The sequence below is a fragment of the Ceratotherium simum genome, chromosome 2 (assembly GCF_057802395.1).
Source record: "Ceratotherium simum simum isolate JZ-2026a chromosome 2, ASM5780239v1, whole genome shotgun sequence".
Lineage (NCBI taxonomy): Eukaryota > Metazoa > Chordata > Mammalia > Perissodactyla > Rhinocerotidae > Ceratotherium > Ceratotherium simum.
Window position 1 is genome coordinate 72,955,590 of NC_141901.1, and position 17,325 is coordinate 72,972,914.

General features: G+C 37.0%; 1 protein-coding gene across 10 annotated transcripts in view; it reads left to right on the forward strand.

Moving 5' to 3' along the window:
• Positions 1–493: 493 nt before the first annotated feature.
• Positions 494–17,325, forward strand: part of ZNF644 (zinc finger protein 644) — a 125,482-nt gene continuing 108,650 nt past the window's right edge. For 2 of the 10 annotated variants that reach the window (XM_014780163.2, XM_087447742.1), the window contains exon 1: positions 494–769. The gene's annotated coding sequence lies outside the window, so the exon portion shown is untranslated. The other 8 variants (XM_087447705.1, XM_087447694.1, XM_014780162.2 and 5 more) reach the window with 8 other exon arrangements.

Sequence of the window (17,325 nt, forward strand, 5' to 3'; positions counted from 1 at the left end):
ATCTCAAGTGCTTCTTATGTAACTTTAATTGGAGACCCATGGCACATTCAGTAACGCAGGGATAAAGTATCCTCACAGAATCAAATTGGACCAAACCCAGGGCACCTTGTAGGGTACGCTGTTCCGCTAATTGAGATGCCACAGTTGAGGCTTTGCCTGGCCATCGAGCATCTCCCAACACTTGGTCTCCTTAAGATCCAAAACCCTTCCTCTGCCCATTACTCTACAGTCGTGACTGGCACTCTTGAGTGCTTTAGCTGTTTTCCTCAACAGTAGAAAAAGAAAAGGAATTTTGGCACGCTAGCGATTGTGGAAATCAAATATGGGCCTGTTCCACCTTAAAGGGCCTAGGCTCGTCTAAGTGTTTGGGTCTTGCAGAGTTTGGGCACCACCATATTTGGAGCGTGCCTACTTTGGGGCGGGAACCTCCTTGAGAGTGATTAGGTCAGCTCTGGGGGAGGTGACCTTGTTTGGTTTCTGGCACCCGAGAACAGTGGTGCACTGTTTCTCCTGCCTCCGTTTGTCTAATTGGCCCAGACGCCCCACCAGCGCGAGGCTGCCCCAGAGCTCCTCGCTGGCCACCCCCGCGGCCCGCAGCTCGGTAGAGGCGGGAAAGCAGCGCGCCTGCGCCGTGGGAACCGGGGCCGGAGGCGAAAAGCGGGGAGCGGAGGGGGGCCGTTGGAGCCTAGTAGCGTACAGAGCGGCGTGTGACGCGGGGACGCCGCGCGCTCCCAACGTCGCCCCGGTTTGACGCACACGGCACCAAACTGTGAGTTTCAGGGGTTATTTGGTCGGGTTCGTCGGGCCCCGAGTGGGTTTCGGGCCTGTGGGCTGTGGCGGCTGCGGGACTGAGGGTGGCGGAAGAAGTTGGGGGACCCGGCCTTCGGCGCTCGGGCCCGGGGAGCGACGCCCTAGGCTGGGTCCCAACCATCCAAAAGGACGCATTTTGCCGCACAGGCTAAGATGGCGGCGGCGGCCGAGGAGGCGGAGTTGGTGCTGCACAAGGAGCCCGGGCCCCGGGTTCGGGGAGGCGGCGGCCGCGGCGGCCGCGGGGGGCGGCGGAGCCTGAGGTGAGCGGCGGTGGCCGCCGCGGGCGGGACTCGGCGGAGGTGGGGGGGGACCTTTCCACAGCGGCGTCGGAGGATCCGGTAGCGGACACAAAGGGGCTGAGCTGGGCACTAGACTTGGGGGTTTTGTTTAGTCACATGAAGCCGAGCAGCCAGTGAGCAGTAGGGGGAAGGGGCCGAGATCAGGCGGCTTGGGGAGCCTGGCGGTCGCCATTGCAATGCACTGAGTAACGGGGCGGTCCGAGGGCAGTCACCAACCCCTCTCGTCGGGGCTGCTCGGTCTTGGCCAGAAGCGCCAGCTCTGGCATTAACTGTAACACCCCTCCCCTAAGGTGGGACCAGAACCGCATAGCCCTCCCCGCCCCCCGTTCTGCAAGATCTTATGCCGCTAGGTGCCCGGGCAGTAACAGCAAGAGGTAAATCGCTCAAAGTGTGTGGGTTGCCAGGGGCTTGGTGGGTGTCCAGCTAAAGCTTTTTGCTTCTCCAGGTCTGATTCCCTGGCCTTTGTGTCCCTGGGAGCTTAATCTCTGCCAGAGGAAAGCAGGTGTGCTCCACTTCTCCCGTGAACCTGAAGATGAGTTGTCCCAGACCCTTCTCAGTGATTGGAAACTTAGGTGGTGGAGCTAAAGGTTTCTTGTTACCAGACTTCCACAGACGACTCTCGTGTTGGGATCCATCCGTGGTTTAGCAACATTAGTGGAAAACTTTTCCTGAACTGTTGAAGTGATATTGACATAATTTTAGTTGTTATAAAACTTTTATGTTTAGACTTCAGCTTTTGTGTGGTCATTAAGAAGTACTCAACGAGGGGATAAACACAACCCGGGGTCTGAATGATGGTCCTGTTTTGTATACAAGTTAAAAAGTTCAACAGAAATGCCAAAACACCATCATCTCTTCTGGCCATTCCTGACTAATGCCAGGCTTGTTGCATCTGGATGACAGATTAGATTTGCCTTAATAGTATATTGCCTCTCTGCAGTAGTTTAGGTACATTTTTTGGTCCTACGAGAAGGAAAGCATTTCAAAAAACGTAGACAACTCAAGTTACTCAAAGGAAGGATTCCTGCTGTTTGCCTTCAGTGCCATGTGTAAGTATCCAGGGAAATTGATGGCAGCAGTATTGCATTGGTAGGTCTGATAAGAAAAGATTAGTTTTTATGAAGAAGTTATAATTTAGTTTAGGAATTTTAATAGATGAAACATGAAGGCTTGGCTAGTATTAATGCAGTGATATGTATATTGCTGTTAAAATCACGGCAGTGTAAGGTTTAGAATTTCTAACAAAGTGATACTGCACTTAACGACTACATCATACTTTGTAGATAGGTATTAACTAGTATTTGAAGTACAAAATTTGGAAACAACTGTTTTTGTTTTGGCCAGGTCATGTTAACAAATTAAATTACTTGATTGAAGGGATATTTAAACACATTTGAGTCTCTGTTCAAATTGAAATTTGAACTTTTCAACATTACTTAAAATTGCGTTTTCCTTTTTTCAATATATATTTCCCCCTTTTAGCTTTTCTCCTAATAGAGAACAATCTTCTTGTATTAATGAATGGGAGATCAATTAACATTGGCAAAATGTATTACTGAATCATACAGTTTTACTCAGAGAACAACTGTTTCTTACCCTGTCTTTTATGGTGTATTAAGAGCCAGAGATGATTAAGTTAGTGGCATAATGAAAAATTGTCTCTCAACTGCTACCCTATTGCGGTTTTCATTGATCACATTGCTGGGATGAGAAGGTGGTTGTCTGTAACTAATAATGATTAAAAAATAAAGCAGTGTGTTTGAGAATACTTGTTAATTAGGTACTATTATATTAAATAGAACTTCTGTGAAAATAAGTTAAAAACTTGTATTTAATGTGATATGATGACTTAGTTTTTAAAATGACTTTCAGTGAAACAAATTCAGATGGAAAATACATTTCAGATAATTTCAGAGCAATGTTCCTTTTGAACTTTGAGGTTTTAAAGAGCATTCTTGACCCAGAAATTTAAAAAAACTCGATAAACTTCTTGGAAGGTTTGAAATAACTGCCAGTACTACCAGTTATTACGTAAGAAATGAGATAGATGCTGAAAACAATGATGCTAGTGCCTTTCATTTTGTAATAGCATTGCAGTTGGATAAATGGACGTGCCACTTACACCAGCCCTTGTTAAAAACAGCTTGTTAAGACTAACTACAACTACTACTACCGAGTAGTAGATCTGTAAAATCTGTTAGGAAATTCAACAAGTAGTAAAATCTCTTATGGTGGGATCCCACAGTTATCTTTAATTTCTTTGGATATCAAATTTAACAAAACCAGTTACATTGTCTTGAGGTTTTAAAGCTTTTATGGATCATTTAAATTATTGATTTTTCTAGGGAAGTTGATAAGCTATTTCTTAATTTTCAACACTATGTATGTAAGTGGATTCAATTACACTTTAGTCTTGTGATAATTAGGATTACCCTCAGATTATTTGTGATTAAAGAGTGAGTCTGTCACTTGCAAACATTAAACATTTTGCAGATTTAGTTTGCCATTCAAGTTACAAGAGGGAGAGTTTTGGTTGTGGTTGAAATGAGACTGGATTGTGTATTAGGAGGGGAAAAGAAAGACTCAAGGACAGTCACTAGAAGTGGTGGGGATACCTGCAATTTAGAGAAATTAATTGTCAGAAAAGATGAAGTTCATCTTTTTCTCATCCCAAATACACTGTTAGTGTTTAGGGTTACTTATTTAGGCTCTTTTCTCAGGGTATGATTCCAAAGGAAAAAAGTAGATCTTATTCTTATAGGAATGTTTTTGTCATGACTGCTTTTCAGGCAGATGGTAAGGCAGCTGTAGTTTGCACCGAATGCAGAAATGGGTATGTTGAATTACCCAGCCCTAATTTCATAGAATAACAATTTTTGCAGTCCTTTTAAAAAAACCATTTAAAATCTTTTTAAATTGAAAGCCCTATAAAATAAACATAGAATGAAAAGTGGCTACTATAATATTTTGGATAGTCAAATGAGCTCCAATTTTTTTACATTTATTTGTTATCATTAATCTCTGGTATGGAGAATGTCTTTTGTAGATAGAGGATCTGTAAATATTGAAAAAGTTGAGATGTAGCACTGCCTGAAGCAGTTCTAGAAGTAGTGTCTTTTAATTCAGGTTTATTAGATATAGCTGCTTTTAACAGTGCAAACCATTTAAACTATTGAATTTTGAGAGAATTGAGAATAATCAAACTGATTCTAGCATTAGCTCACCCTGCTGGTTGGCTAAAGTATTTCTCTTCTTCCCCCTCTTAAAAACAAGCAAACAGTTAAGATCACTTGAGACCTAGCAGGTAGAACACCAAAGTCAATTCATAGTCTTTCTTCAGGGAGATGGAGTCCCCGTGGAAAAGGTGTTTTGTCTTCTCTAGGGGCCATTTGCTCTACTGTTAAACTTAATTTTTTCTTAGATTTGCGAAAGTTGAGCTTTGGAGTTACTATTCTCTTTGAATTTACTGGGAACTGTTATGTGATTATGGGGAGTTAGTATGTTTTTGTTCTTTTAAATTCAAGGTAGGACATCCTTTGACAATTGAGAAATGTTAGCAAGAAAAACAAAAAATCCTGTGATATAACTTTCCAGGAGGAGAAAAGCAGAGGATTTCAAGAGGAAGAGGAAGAGGAGGATGCCAGGGCAGAAGCAACAGCATTGCACACTTCTCTTGGATGGGGGAAAATGAGACTTCATAAAGATTAGTGTTTCTAAGAGATTTCCGTTGCAATCTCCCTCAACTGATCTTTGCCCTACCTCTTCTCTCTGTAAGCTGTAGTCTTCCCATTTCATTTGGTATTCCTGGAACTGTGATCTTGTAAGTAACTTTGTGAAAAGTACAGATAAGTGATTTTGTTCCTTGAAATTTAATTCTATTAGTCTAGATTGTGATACAGTTGAAGTTGGTTAGAGTAATAAATACAGATTTTAGATATTAAGTCTTTTAGTGTGTAAGCCATTCATTGAAGTTGAAAATACAGCTTTTAAAAAACTTTTGTACAAAGTCCAGAAATTTAAAATATATTATGATCCAAATGGATAATTTAAAATTAAAAAGCTTAATAAAGTGTTAGGACTAAAGTACTTGAAAGTTTACACAGTATATTTACCTGTATTGTAGCAATTATTTATCTAATTTTTATGAAAGATTAACATTTTTATCCTTTCTTGCATGATGTTCATTGTTTTACTTGAAAGCTTAGTGCATATCTTTTTCATCAGTTTCTTGAGGAAGATGTTAAATATAACTAGTACTTTCAAAACATCATTTTTTGGGGAGGAGGTGATTCCCAATTATTGTTGAATGGTTTGCAAAGGTGGATAAAGGCCTTGCCAGAGTTAAAATTAATTGCCCGTTGCTTATTGTTGACTTACTAAATATTATGCACACACTCACAAACACACATTTGTATATAAACCCACGCAGAAAATCATAATTGCATTTGTAATTACGCGTATATAAATAGAGGCAGAATGAGGTAAGGTTTAAAAGTGTAACCTTTGAAGTAAAACTGGTGGGGTTAAAATCCAACTGTGTGAGTACTAGGCAAATGGATTTAACAATAATACCATCTTCATAGAGGTTTAGGGTTTACATTACATAATTCATGTAAAGTTCTTAGCTTTCTGGTATACAGTGAATGCTGAGTAAATGTTAAATTTTAGAATAATAATAATTATTATTACCATTGTTTAATTATTTTTTCTATAGTAACTTGAAATTTTCACCTGGAGTGATTTGGAGTTGTATACTTTTGCTAATGTTCCATTTTTAGACACATGTCTGCAAAGGCAAGGTTGTTATAAAGGAAGTCAGAGGTGGGCATCAAAGTGTACTTTCTCCAGTTCTAGTAGCAAAAGCTGTAACCAGATTCAATATTTCAGGAACACATTCCCTTTATGACTGTCAGCTGATGAATAAATGCACCTAGGAATGAGTGCGTTTTAGTGAAGTTATTTCCCAACTAGTGTGTTGGTTTGTCTTTGTTACAACATCCTGAATTTCTTCACTCTTCTTTAAATTTTTGACCAGGAGGAAGGTGGCGACCATTAGTAGAGAGAAGAGAGTGGGTGGCTACATATATTTATATGTAATGTACATATAAATCCCAGATGAGAGTGAGAGGTGGCTTCAACAGTAGTCAGATTGAGGAGAGGCATATTATCTTTGCATTGCTTAGTCTGAGTCGGGAATTTCCTCAAACAGCATTTCCTTTTGCCTTTTTCCTCTCCACGCTTTTCTTTGTTTTGTATATGCCTGTTCTGGTATGGTCTTAAACTTATTTCCCCTTTTAATTTTTCTTCTACCACTTACCCACTCCCCCCCCCCCCCAAATTTTAAGCTTTTTAAAACAATTGTAAAAGCTGGTAAAAGTAATTTTAAGTTCACGTGAGGAGGGGTGTGAGTGTGAAATACTAGAAGTTTCATATATGCTTAAAACTTGTTTTCAGCAGTTTGAAAAATGAAGAGGGGAACGTTACTCATAATCTCATCACCATTGTGTAATCATTAGTGTTGAAGGAAAAGGAGATGAGACTGACATTAAGCATCTCCTATGTGTTCCTTATAATAATACCGTGCTGCCACTTGTCAAGTTATGCTGTGGCGGCATACCATATAAAGTGGAGGAAGATGGGCACGGATGTTAGCCCAGGGCCAATCTTCCTCAGCAAAAAGAGGAGGATTGGCAGTGGATGTTAGCTCAGAGCTAATCTTCCTCACACACACACAAACACACAAAATGTATAATAATACTGTGCTGTGTGTATTCCCATTTTACATGCAAGGAAACAGACTCAGGTCACATAGATAGTAAATAGTAGAGCAGCCAAGTTTGAATCTAGGTGAATCTTGATTCTACAGATGAGACCTCTCTGTTCTGCCTTCCTGTCGTTTCTATATGTCTATCCTTTAACCTAATTATATAATTGTAAGTTTTATCTCCTACTTGTAAAACTTAAAGTTATAAAAGCATTTTTCTGCCTACCCTTATTTCAAGTGGTGTCTTATTGCCCACATTGTTTATTCATACCACCATATAAAGGCTCTTTGTCTTGGCTGCTGGACATTGGTACAATGATATTGGTCAAAATGGAAGCTGCCTTTTTCATTAGTGAGTGACTAAGATGAAAAATAATGTAGCTTAATCAGAATTTGCACTCTTTGGGATTAGAAATGCTACAGGTTTAATAATACTCTCTATCCTTTCTGGTGCGACATTTAACTCAAAATTGTATATATGTAAAATGTAGATGACATTTTCAGTTTATCACTATGTGAAAGCAGAACTTTTGTTATACTTTTATATTTTGAAATGCCTTAAGCTTCCTTGTTAAAAATCTTTAAAAAGTAATATTAAAATTAAATAGGTACTTAGATCCTGTGTAGTTACTATTAGTAATTTCTAATATAGTAATCTTTATAAAAGGAAAAAAGCTTAATATTGAATTCTTACACTCTCATTGGATAGATGACATATATTAAAAGATAATTTGTGGGGCGTTTATAAATAGATTGTATAGGTTAGCACTGCCCACTAGAAACATGTTGAGCCACAAGTGTAATTTAAAATTTTCTATAGCCACGTTAAAAAATAAAAAGACGTAGGTAAAATTAATTTTATTAATGTATTTTATTTAACCCAGTATATCCAAAGCATTATCATTTCAGTATGTAAATGTGATTGAGATATTTTGCATTCTTCTTTTTTCACACCAAGTCTTCAAAATCCAGTGTGTGTTATGTACTTAAAGCACGTATCAATTCAGACTAGCCAGACTTCAAGTGCTCGCTAGCCACATATGGCTACCATATTGGACAGTGCAGATACAAATACTAAGTTTTGTACAAGTATGGAGAAAGGATAAAGTAGAAATTGAACTAAGCCTTAATAAAGGATAGCTGAGAAAAGAGGATGTTGGAAAAGAACGTTCCTGTAAAGAAGTGGTAGGAATTAAAATATGAGATAAAATTTGAAACCTGATAATAGAGTGGCTTGAATCCAATTTAGGAAATTTGGTTTGTATGGGGGGGTGTGTGTGTGTGAGATATGTTGGAGGGTACCTAATTCACGTACCTAATTCATGTCTTGTACATGAGCGCTTGATGAATATTAATATCTAAGTGAACTAATATGAGGCAGAATAAGAAAGATGCCAGAAGAATACTTGCTTTGTGAGTATTCTAAGGGGAAAGAATTGCATTTAGGGAATGTTGGTATTCTATGACTAGCAGTATGATGGAGAATGAGCAAAAAGGATGAGAACTGAGAAAAGGTTTTTAGATTTGACCGTTATTGGTGACTTGTTTTTAAATATTTTATTTAGATATAACTTACATACAGTGAATTGCACAAATCTTGTGAGTACAACTTGATGAAATTTTACATATAAATATACCCAGAAAACTACTACACAGATCAAGATGTATAACAGTTTCTGCACTGAAAAAGGTGCCCCCTCCTGTTCATTCCCCCTCACAGAAGTATTCTGACTTCTATCACCATAAATAAGTTTGACTTATTTTTGAACTTGTTTATGGCATATTTGTCCTACCTTCCAAGGGTAATGAGAATTGATGCTTGAATCTATCTCTTTTCTATCCTTGTTTGGCATAGCTGTGTGAATTTGGAGGTAAATGAGATGATAGGTAGTTGGTACTGTGGCCCTTCTGTTTTTTTCCAGTGTGGTTTATGCCAAGATCAGAGAGATGTTTCTTAGTTTTCATTAATAGTAACCCTTTAGAGGTTAGTTTTATGACTGGAAAATTTGTTTAGAATGCAGAGATTTGAATTGCTTCCACAGATAACATAGTTGTCTGGCTTGCTTTCATTATAGTACTCGCTAGGCATATAGCCAAGAAGTAGATAGAGCAGGTCTTGGATTGCCTCCTTATATAGATGCCTTTTGGATCCTCCTTAATAGTAGCTTCTAGGCATTATGCAAGTTAGCTTTCAGGCATTTCAGGTTACTTAATAAGGTATTTGAGTATTTCTGATTGTGACTGTAGGAGTAGTTAATAAATTGGTGTACTTCTGTTTACAGGTAAGTATCCACTCTCAACCTGAAAGATTTTGACCTTTATTTGTGTGTAAAGAACTAGAATGTTCCCTTAAGGACAGTTGCACAGACGTTTGGTTAAAATCTATGAAGGACACTTTATAAACTGAGAACTGAAATGGAATTATTGATCATGATTTTTGCCTCTACTGCTTGAGTCAGTTTTATTTTTCAAATGGAATTAATGGTTACAGCATTGTTTTTCATAAATATTGAGCTGTAGAGGCCTTATTGTAGTGTAACAATTGGTGCCTTGGGGAGAAAGATTTTTTTTCTAATATGTGTATTACTTATAATCAAGTTGTAAAAAGTACATAACAATGAAAATATGTATCGTAACATTCAAGTATGCCTAGTTTTGAGGAATAGATATATTTTGTAAATTGTGGAGAAATGGACATGAAAATACTTTCTCATTAACTTTTGGGTTATGAATGCTTTTTGCTTATGAATGAAAATACTTTAAAAGAAGTTTTGTTTTTTTGAATTTGTAATAAGTTTGCTTAATATACTCTTGCTCCAAGAATTTTAATAGTTGTCTTGAAGAAATAAAATCTCATCTGTCAACTTTTATGTAGGTTTTGTATTTGTGAAGTATAGAAGGCTAAAGCAAAATTGGTTAATTAGACATTGAAAAATTATGTTTATTATCTACAAAATATTAAGACTTATTTGTAATACCTTTTTTGGGCTAGATTTAGAAAATCACAAGCAAAACAATTAAAATATTATTAATTAGCAGCTTTAAGAGCTGACTTCTATGTGTAGAAAAAAATACATTTAAGGGTATGTTCTATGTTTTTGTGTTGCTTTGACAAAAATGAATGTTATATTTGGATTTAGTTTTGGGAGATTTGGTTTTTTGTATTCAGAAAAACCTTGTTTGTGTGATTGTATTTTCCCCAACCTTCGCTTATTTTAATTGGGTTAGTTATACAAAATTCACTTAGTACCTCAGTAGAGGCAAGTGTGCAGATATGCAGAGCAAAGGATATGCTTCCTGCTGTGCCAAAGAGCTCATGATTTAAGGCACAACTTGAAGAGCACTTAATAATGAAATATTAAAATTACTGAGCTGACACAAAATAATATGAATGATATATAGTAAGACTGGATTAATTAATAAAGCTTCCTGGCAAAAATAATTTTTTATCTAGGTTTTGAAGAAGTGGCATGTATAGGTTGGTAGAGAGGGAAGGGAATATCAGCTAGGAGGAAAGGCATGTTACAAAGCACAGAGATGGGAATTGTGGAATGGAATCATTTTCCTTGCTTGAAATAGAGTCTATTTTAGATGAATGTAATGAAAACTAAAGTTGGTAAGATTGTGGCTTGAGCTGGAGGAATCTAAAGAAGTTTGGATTAGAAATTAGAAATAAGGAGTTCTACTGTTGGCCATTGAACAGAAATACATGAAGAAAAATGAGAAAGATTAGCAGCCAGGTATAACATGATTGGAGAAGAGATTGAAGTGAGGAAGGCCATTTAGAGATTATTATCCTGGTGGGTGGGTGGGGAGGGTATATTAAGAGTAAGGATGGTTAGTTTTAAAATAAAGCAGGTGAAATACATGCTTCCTAACTTTGTAGTGCAAAGTTAAGAATAGAACAGTTTTATTATCTTTTGGTATTGAAAATAAATTTACTTGGACACACAGTTTGCAAATAAGTTATTAACACTAATTGAGGTACATCTGCCTTATTCTATAAAAAAACTGATGATTTTTTTTTCTTTTTTTTCGCTGAGGAAGATTCACCCTGAGCTAACATCTGTCGCCAGTCTTCCGCTATTTTGTATGTGGGTCGCTGCCACGGCCTGGCTGATGAGTGGTGTAGGTCCGTGCCTGGGATCTGAACCCACAAACCTGGTCCGCTGAAGTGGAGCCTGCTGAACTTAACCACTACTCCACTAGGCAGGCCCCAACTTTTTTTTTTTTTTGAAAAGAATATTTTATATTTATGCATATACTGCATTTGATTTTACACATTTCACACATGACCTCAGTAAGTCTAATCACTATGAGAAAGGATGACAAGTAGCTGTGTTAGTCTAGAAACAAGTTATTTGCTGGCCAAAGTTATCATCATGCCAAGTACATAAAGACTACATGGAATAGTATAATTATGTTTTTCATTTTTCCAAGCTTTTTTTTTCCTTTAAGTTTCATTTGAAAACTAGGTAAAACCCAAGAATGTTATACTATAGTGGTATTTTTCAAATTGCTAGTACTTTGAACTTAAAAAAATTGAGATGAATAGTAAGAAGAGCTTGTAATTGTAATGCTGTATTTTGAGTTAGTACTTTTTTGCCATGGTTTAAGAGACATGCTAATTGGTATAAGGTTGGTGAGAAAAAAGGAGATAATAAAAATTAATAATCTGGACTGCCAATGTTTAAATTTGTTTTAAAATGAATACTTGTTTTAAAATATAGGAACAGTTGAGAACACTCTGCTTTTATAGGGAAAAAATATTCCTAAAATATATGTAGAAATATATATTAATTAATTTATTTATACATATTTATTATTCTACACTATATAGAAATTTGTATTCCTAAAATATAGTTTCTAATATAGAAGAATTAGAAAAGTAAGTTATAGAAGTAATATAATTTAAAATATTTTTCTGCTTTTTTTTTTAGAGTTAGTAAATAGAACAGAGTTTGGGAGTTATAGAGTCTTAGAATTTTATGATAGTATGTTAACCTTATTATAACAAATTTATATTTTACCCATTCTCACAGTTAATACAGACTTAACTTCAGTTAGTAAAGAAGTTAGTGAGGTTTCTGGCAACATGGTAAGATAGGGAGGTACATTTGACTCTGTCCATGTTACCTGTTGAGGCAAATCAGCTAAAGCAAAAGAGAAAAGGTTGTCCCCTACTATCACTGAGAAGTAGAGATTTCATCCTCATCTCTGAAATTTGGATTTCTGTATAGATAGTATGGATGAGAAGGGATGACAGCAGAACTATCTACTGTTCCCCCCTTAGCCTGATGAACTAGTGGTGTGGGAATGGGAAGCTTGCCTGAAAGCCCTGCCCTGAACCTCTTTCTTAAATAGCTCTCTGTTTATACTTATCTGTGGCTGCACTCTTCTTGGAAATAGACCCATCCCCACCTGTGTACGCTGCCTTGGGTCTCTGCAAGCTGAAAAGCAATGAAAAATCCCTACATGCGTGAGGAGAGGCAGCAGTTTGAAAGGGATGGGGTCTAGGAAACCAAACTGGCTATTCCATATACATTGATCCTGCTGAAACAGCTCGTGCAGGAAAGAGGTGGAGGAGATAGAGATAACTTTCAGTGGCTGTGGTGGACCCAAAAGTGCTACGTCAGTGAATGTCTTAATAGTGGCAATGCCATTAACAGTGATACAAATGGCATCCTAAGTAGATGTCCTTTAGTGGGCTATTGCTTGCCTAACCTCCAGTTTCATCTTGTTTTTCAAGCCTTATTCACCAGCTTTGCTGTCCAGTTTGATTACCCGATAACTCTTCGAGCAGCTTTTTCTTAATTTAACTGGAATTGATTTCTTCCTCCCCCTCCCCCTTACAAATTGGATTAAAAATTCATCATGTGTGGTTTTATGAGTTTTATCTAAGTCAGAATGACACAAATGTTGAAAATAAAGGAATGGCAAAAATAACAGTGAAACTTGCAAATTTCATTGATATCAAGCAAAAGATAAAACCTTTCTAGACCAAAACTTTTGAGTGAAAAAATAAAAAAATTTTAATTAATAAAAAGTTAGGATACTAAACAATATCAGGCTTGAACTTTTGTGTGATAAATTCAAACAAATAGTATTGAAACATATGAAGTAGAGTTTCCTTAGAGAAATTGGTAACACCAGTCTTTTTGGGGACTTTACCTCTCAGAATTTAATAGATCAAGTAAACAAAAATTAAGGCTATAAAGATTTTGATAGCTGGGGGTTGGCCCGATGGCGTAGGGGTTAAGTTCACGCGTTCTGCTTTGGTGGCCTGGAGTTTGCTGGTTCGGATCCTGGGCGTGGACCGATGCGACTCATCAGGCCATGCTGAAGTGGCATCACCTATAGAAGAGCTACAACTCTACAGCTATGATACACAGCCATGCACTGGGGCTTTGGGGAGATAAGGGAAAAAAGAGGAAGATTGGCAACAGATGTTAGTGCAGGGCCAATCTTCGGGAAAAAAAAAATTGCATTCCTCCTAGAAAAGAGAATAACTTAAAAAAAAAGATTTTGATAGCAATATACTTTATTTAATAGGTGTATGTCAAACTTTGTTCCCAATAGAGAATACACATTCTTTTCAAATTCCTGTGAATTTTTTTTAAATTGTGTCTTGGGCTTCAAAGAGAATTTGAAGTTTTAAAACAGAGAAATTATATAGACCAATATTTTTTAACTACAGTGTAGTAAAACTAGACGTTAAAGCCAAAATGGTTGTAACTACTTGGATGATTAAAACTCTGTGTCCTATTGGAACTCAAACTTAAATTTCATACTATTTAGAAATGAACAACAATGAGGACATGACACATGAAAAATCATCACATATTGGGGCTGGCCTGGTGGCGCAAGTGGTTAAGTGCGCGCGCTCCGCTGCGGTTCGCTGGTTTGGATCCCGGGTGCGCACCAACGCACTGCTTGGCAAGCCATGCTGTGGCGGTGTCCCATATAAAGTGGAGGAAGATGGGCATGGATGTAGCCCAGGGCCAGTCTTCCTCAGCAAAAAAAAAAAAAAAAGGCTTGACAGTTCTTAGCACCGGCTGATCTCACACACAAAAAATCACATATTACATGAATATTCATTTAAACAGTGGATTAAATAACCATTTACTTTGTTTACTATCAAATCCTTACTAGAATTATAATAATGGTTTTAAAAAAGGCATAGGGTGTCAAAGACAAAACTGAAGACTTGATCACAGAAGTAAAACTTTGGAAACTGGATAGCAACAAGTGGTAACTTACTTTGTAGATCTGAGAAAATGGAATTTTTTGCTGTTAGTGGGGAAGGCCTAGAACTGGTGCTCTAGAGCCCTGGGATGCTTCCATACCTTCAGGAATTTCAGGTACCTTGAAAAAATTGTCTAAAAGTCTGTAATAACAAGGAAGCAACACTCATGGTGCCAGGAAAGGGTCTTTTACCTTCATCCAGGTTTCTTGTCTAATGTTCAAAGGAAGAATCTCTGTACTTGAGAGCACTAGGCACAGCTCAGGTTAAGGATGTCATACTGAAAAACAGAGTTGAGTAGAAATCTACATGTTGAACTGGGAATCATCACTGAACTCTTTTCCCCTCCAAGTTCTGAGAATACTGGGTTTCAGGCTTCTAACCCCAGATGTGAGATTGGAAGAGTCATCCGGTTATAGCAAACCGATGATCAGGAAAAAAGACCAACAGTTAATAACAGGTGGGGATCCACCAGGGAAATGGCCCAGACTGATCATCTTACAGTTAATCTTACCCATTAACACAGAATTTTTAGGTAACTTGTAAGTGTTTCATTTTAAAATACGAGATTAAGTATCATTACACGTTTGAGGGTAACCTCAGTATGTAAGAGAAGAAGGAAATGGAAACAATTCAAGAAGAAGAAAACTTTTTTTAAAGAAGTTATTGATATCTTTGGAAGTAAGGGGATAATTGTTTCTTTGGAACAAGAAAGGATGCTATAAAAAAGCAATTCTCAGAAAACAAGAGCTCTTAAATATTTAAAATGTGAAATACTTTTTTTTTTTATAATTTTATTTATTTATTTTTCCCCCAAAGCCCCAGTAGATAGTTGTATGTCATAGCTGCACATCCTTCTAGTTGCTGTATGTGGGACGCGGCCTCAGCATGGCCGGAGAAGCGGTGCGTCGGTGCGCACCCGGGATCTGAACCTGGGCCGCCAGTAGCAGAGCGCGCACACTTAACTGCTAAGCCACTGGGCTGGCCCTAGAATGTGAAATACTTAATAAAAGGATTGAAAATATGGAATATGAAATACAGAAGAGTTAGAAATTTAAAATATTAAATTCTTAATAGAAAGTTGGAGGATAAAATTGAGATGCCCCACCAAGCAGGACAAAAAGATGTAAAGTAGGAGAAAATAAGAAAATTAGAGGCTCACACTTCACAAGTTCAACACGTGATAAATAAGGATTTGAGAATGGGAGAAAATGGATGGAGGAAATTATTTGAGAATAATTGAACAAAAAGCTTGTGTTTCCACATTGAAAGGGCTCACAAGAATGCTCAGCATAGTGATGAAAAAAAAAAGTACATCATGATGAAGTTTCAGACACCAGAAATAAAGGGAAGATCCTAAAAGCTTTTGAATATGGAGCATATAAAAGAGATTAGGAACCAAGAACATTGGAAAGTAATTGATGATGGAATAATGCGTTCAAAATCCTGAAGGGCAGTTACTTCCAAACTGCTAATTCTGTACCTTGCCAAGCTGTCAAATGTGGGAGTAGGCTAAAATTATGAAACACATGAAGTTGTTAGAATATTGACGTCAAATGCACTGTATCTCAGGAAGTTACTAGAGGACATGGGCTCCATCAAAATGATGAGGTAGATCAGAAAGAGGAAGGATCCAGGAAATAGAATCCAGTACAGGAAAGAAGTGGAGAGAATACCTAGGATGATGGTGAAGGGAGATCTAAGGAAGGTGGCTATGCAGCAGATCTGAAGAGTGATCTGTTTAGATTGGGAGAGGAGGACAAAAGAATCTAGATGGTATGTCTTTAGAAAAACACAGATCCAAAAGAAATAGAGGGGATTTTTGTGATTATTCATAAGGGATATTTGTAGTTTTGTTTTTCTGTGATGTCTGTCTGGTTTGGGTATGAAGTTGCTAATGGCCACATAAAGTGAGTTAGGAAGTGTTCCCTCCTCTTCTATTTTTTGGAAGAGTTTGAGGATTGGTGTCAATTCTTCTTTGAACATTTGGTTTAAAGGTTGATTTCACCAGACAAGTCATCCGGTCCTAGGTTTCCTTCTAGGAAGTGTTTTCATTACTCACTCAATCTCTTTACTTGTTACAGGTCTTCAGATTTCCTGTGTCTTCTTGAATCAGTTTCAGTAGTTCGGTTTTTTCTAGGAATTTGTGCATTTCGTCTAGGTTATTTCTTGCCATACAGTTGTTCCTAGTATTCAGGAACAACTAAACACTAAAAAGGTAAAAAAATAATTTTTTTCTTATTTCTTATTATAAGGTCAATGGTAATGACCCCCTTTTCATTCCTGATTATAATAATTTGTCTTCTTTTTTTCTTGGTCAGTGTAGGTGAAGGTTTATCAATTTTGTTGATAATTTTCAAGAACCAGCTTTTGGTTTCATTCATTTTTCTCTATTATAATTTTTATGTTCTCTGTTTTATTTATTTTTGCTGTAATCTTTATTATTTCTTTCCTCTGATTTGGGTTTAATTTGCTCTTTTTCTGGTTTCTTAAGGTGGAAATTTAGGTTGTTAATTTAAGATCTTTTTAATGTAAGCACATATAGCTATAAATTTACCTTTAAATACTGGTTTCGCTTCATCCCATAAGTTTTGGTGTATTGTGTTTTTGTTTTCATCTCAGCATATTTTATAATTTTCCGTGTGATTTCTTCTTTGCCGTATTGGTTATTTAGGAATTTGTTGCTTAATTTTCACATATTTGTTAATTTCCCAAATTTCCTTCTGTTATTGATTTCCAGTTTCATTCCATTGTGTTTAGAGAACATACTTTGTGTCATTTCATTCCTTTTAAATTTATTGAGAAGTGTTTTATGGCCTAACATGTGGTCTCCTGGAGAGTGTTACATGTGCACTTGAGAAGAAAGTGTGTTCTGCTGTTGTTGAGTGGAATCTTCTGTAAATGTTAAGTCTAGTTAGTTTATAGTGTTCAAGTCTTCTGTTTCCTTGTTGGTTTTCTGTTGGGTTCTGTTATTGAAAGTGAGGTGTGTAAGTCTCCAACTATTTTTGTTGTTTGCTTTTTCTGTTGTTTATTTCTCCTTTCAATTCTGTAAGTTTCTGCTTCATATATTTTGAGTCTTTGTTGTTTGAGGAATATATGTTTGTAATTAATAAGTATCTTTTGATGGATTGACCCTTTTATTATTATAAAACTTCCTTCTTTGTCTCTAGTAACAATTTTTTTTTTTAATGTCTATTGTGTCTGATAAG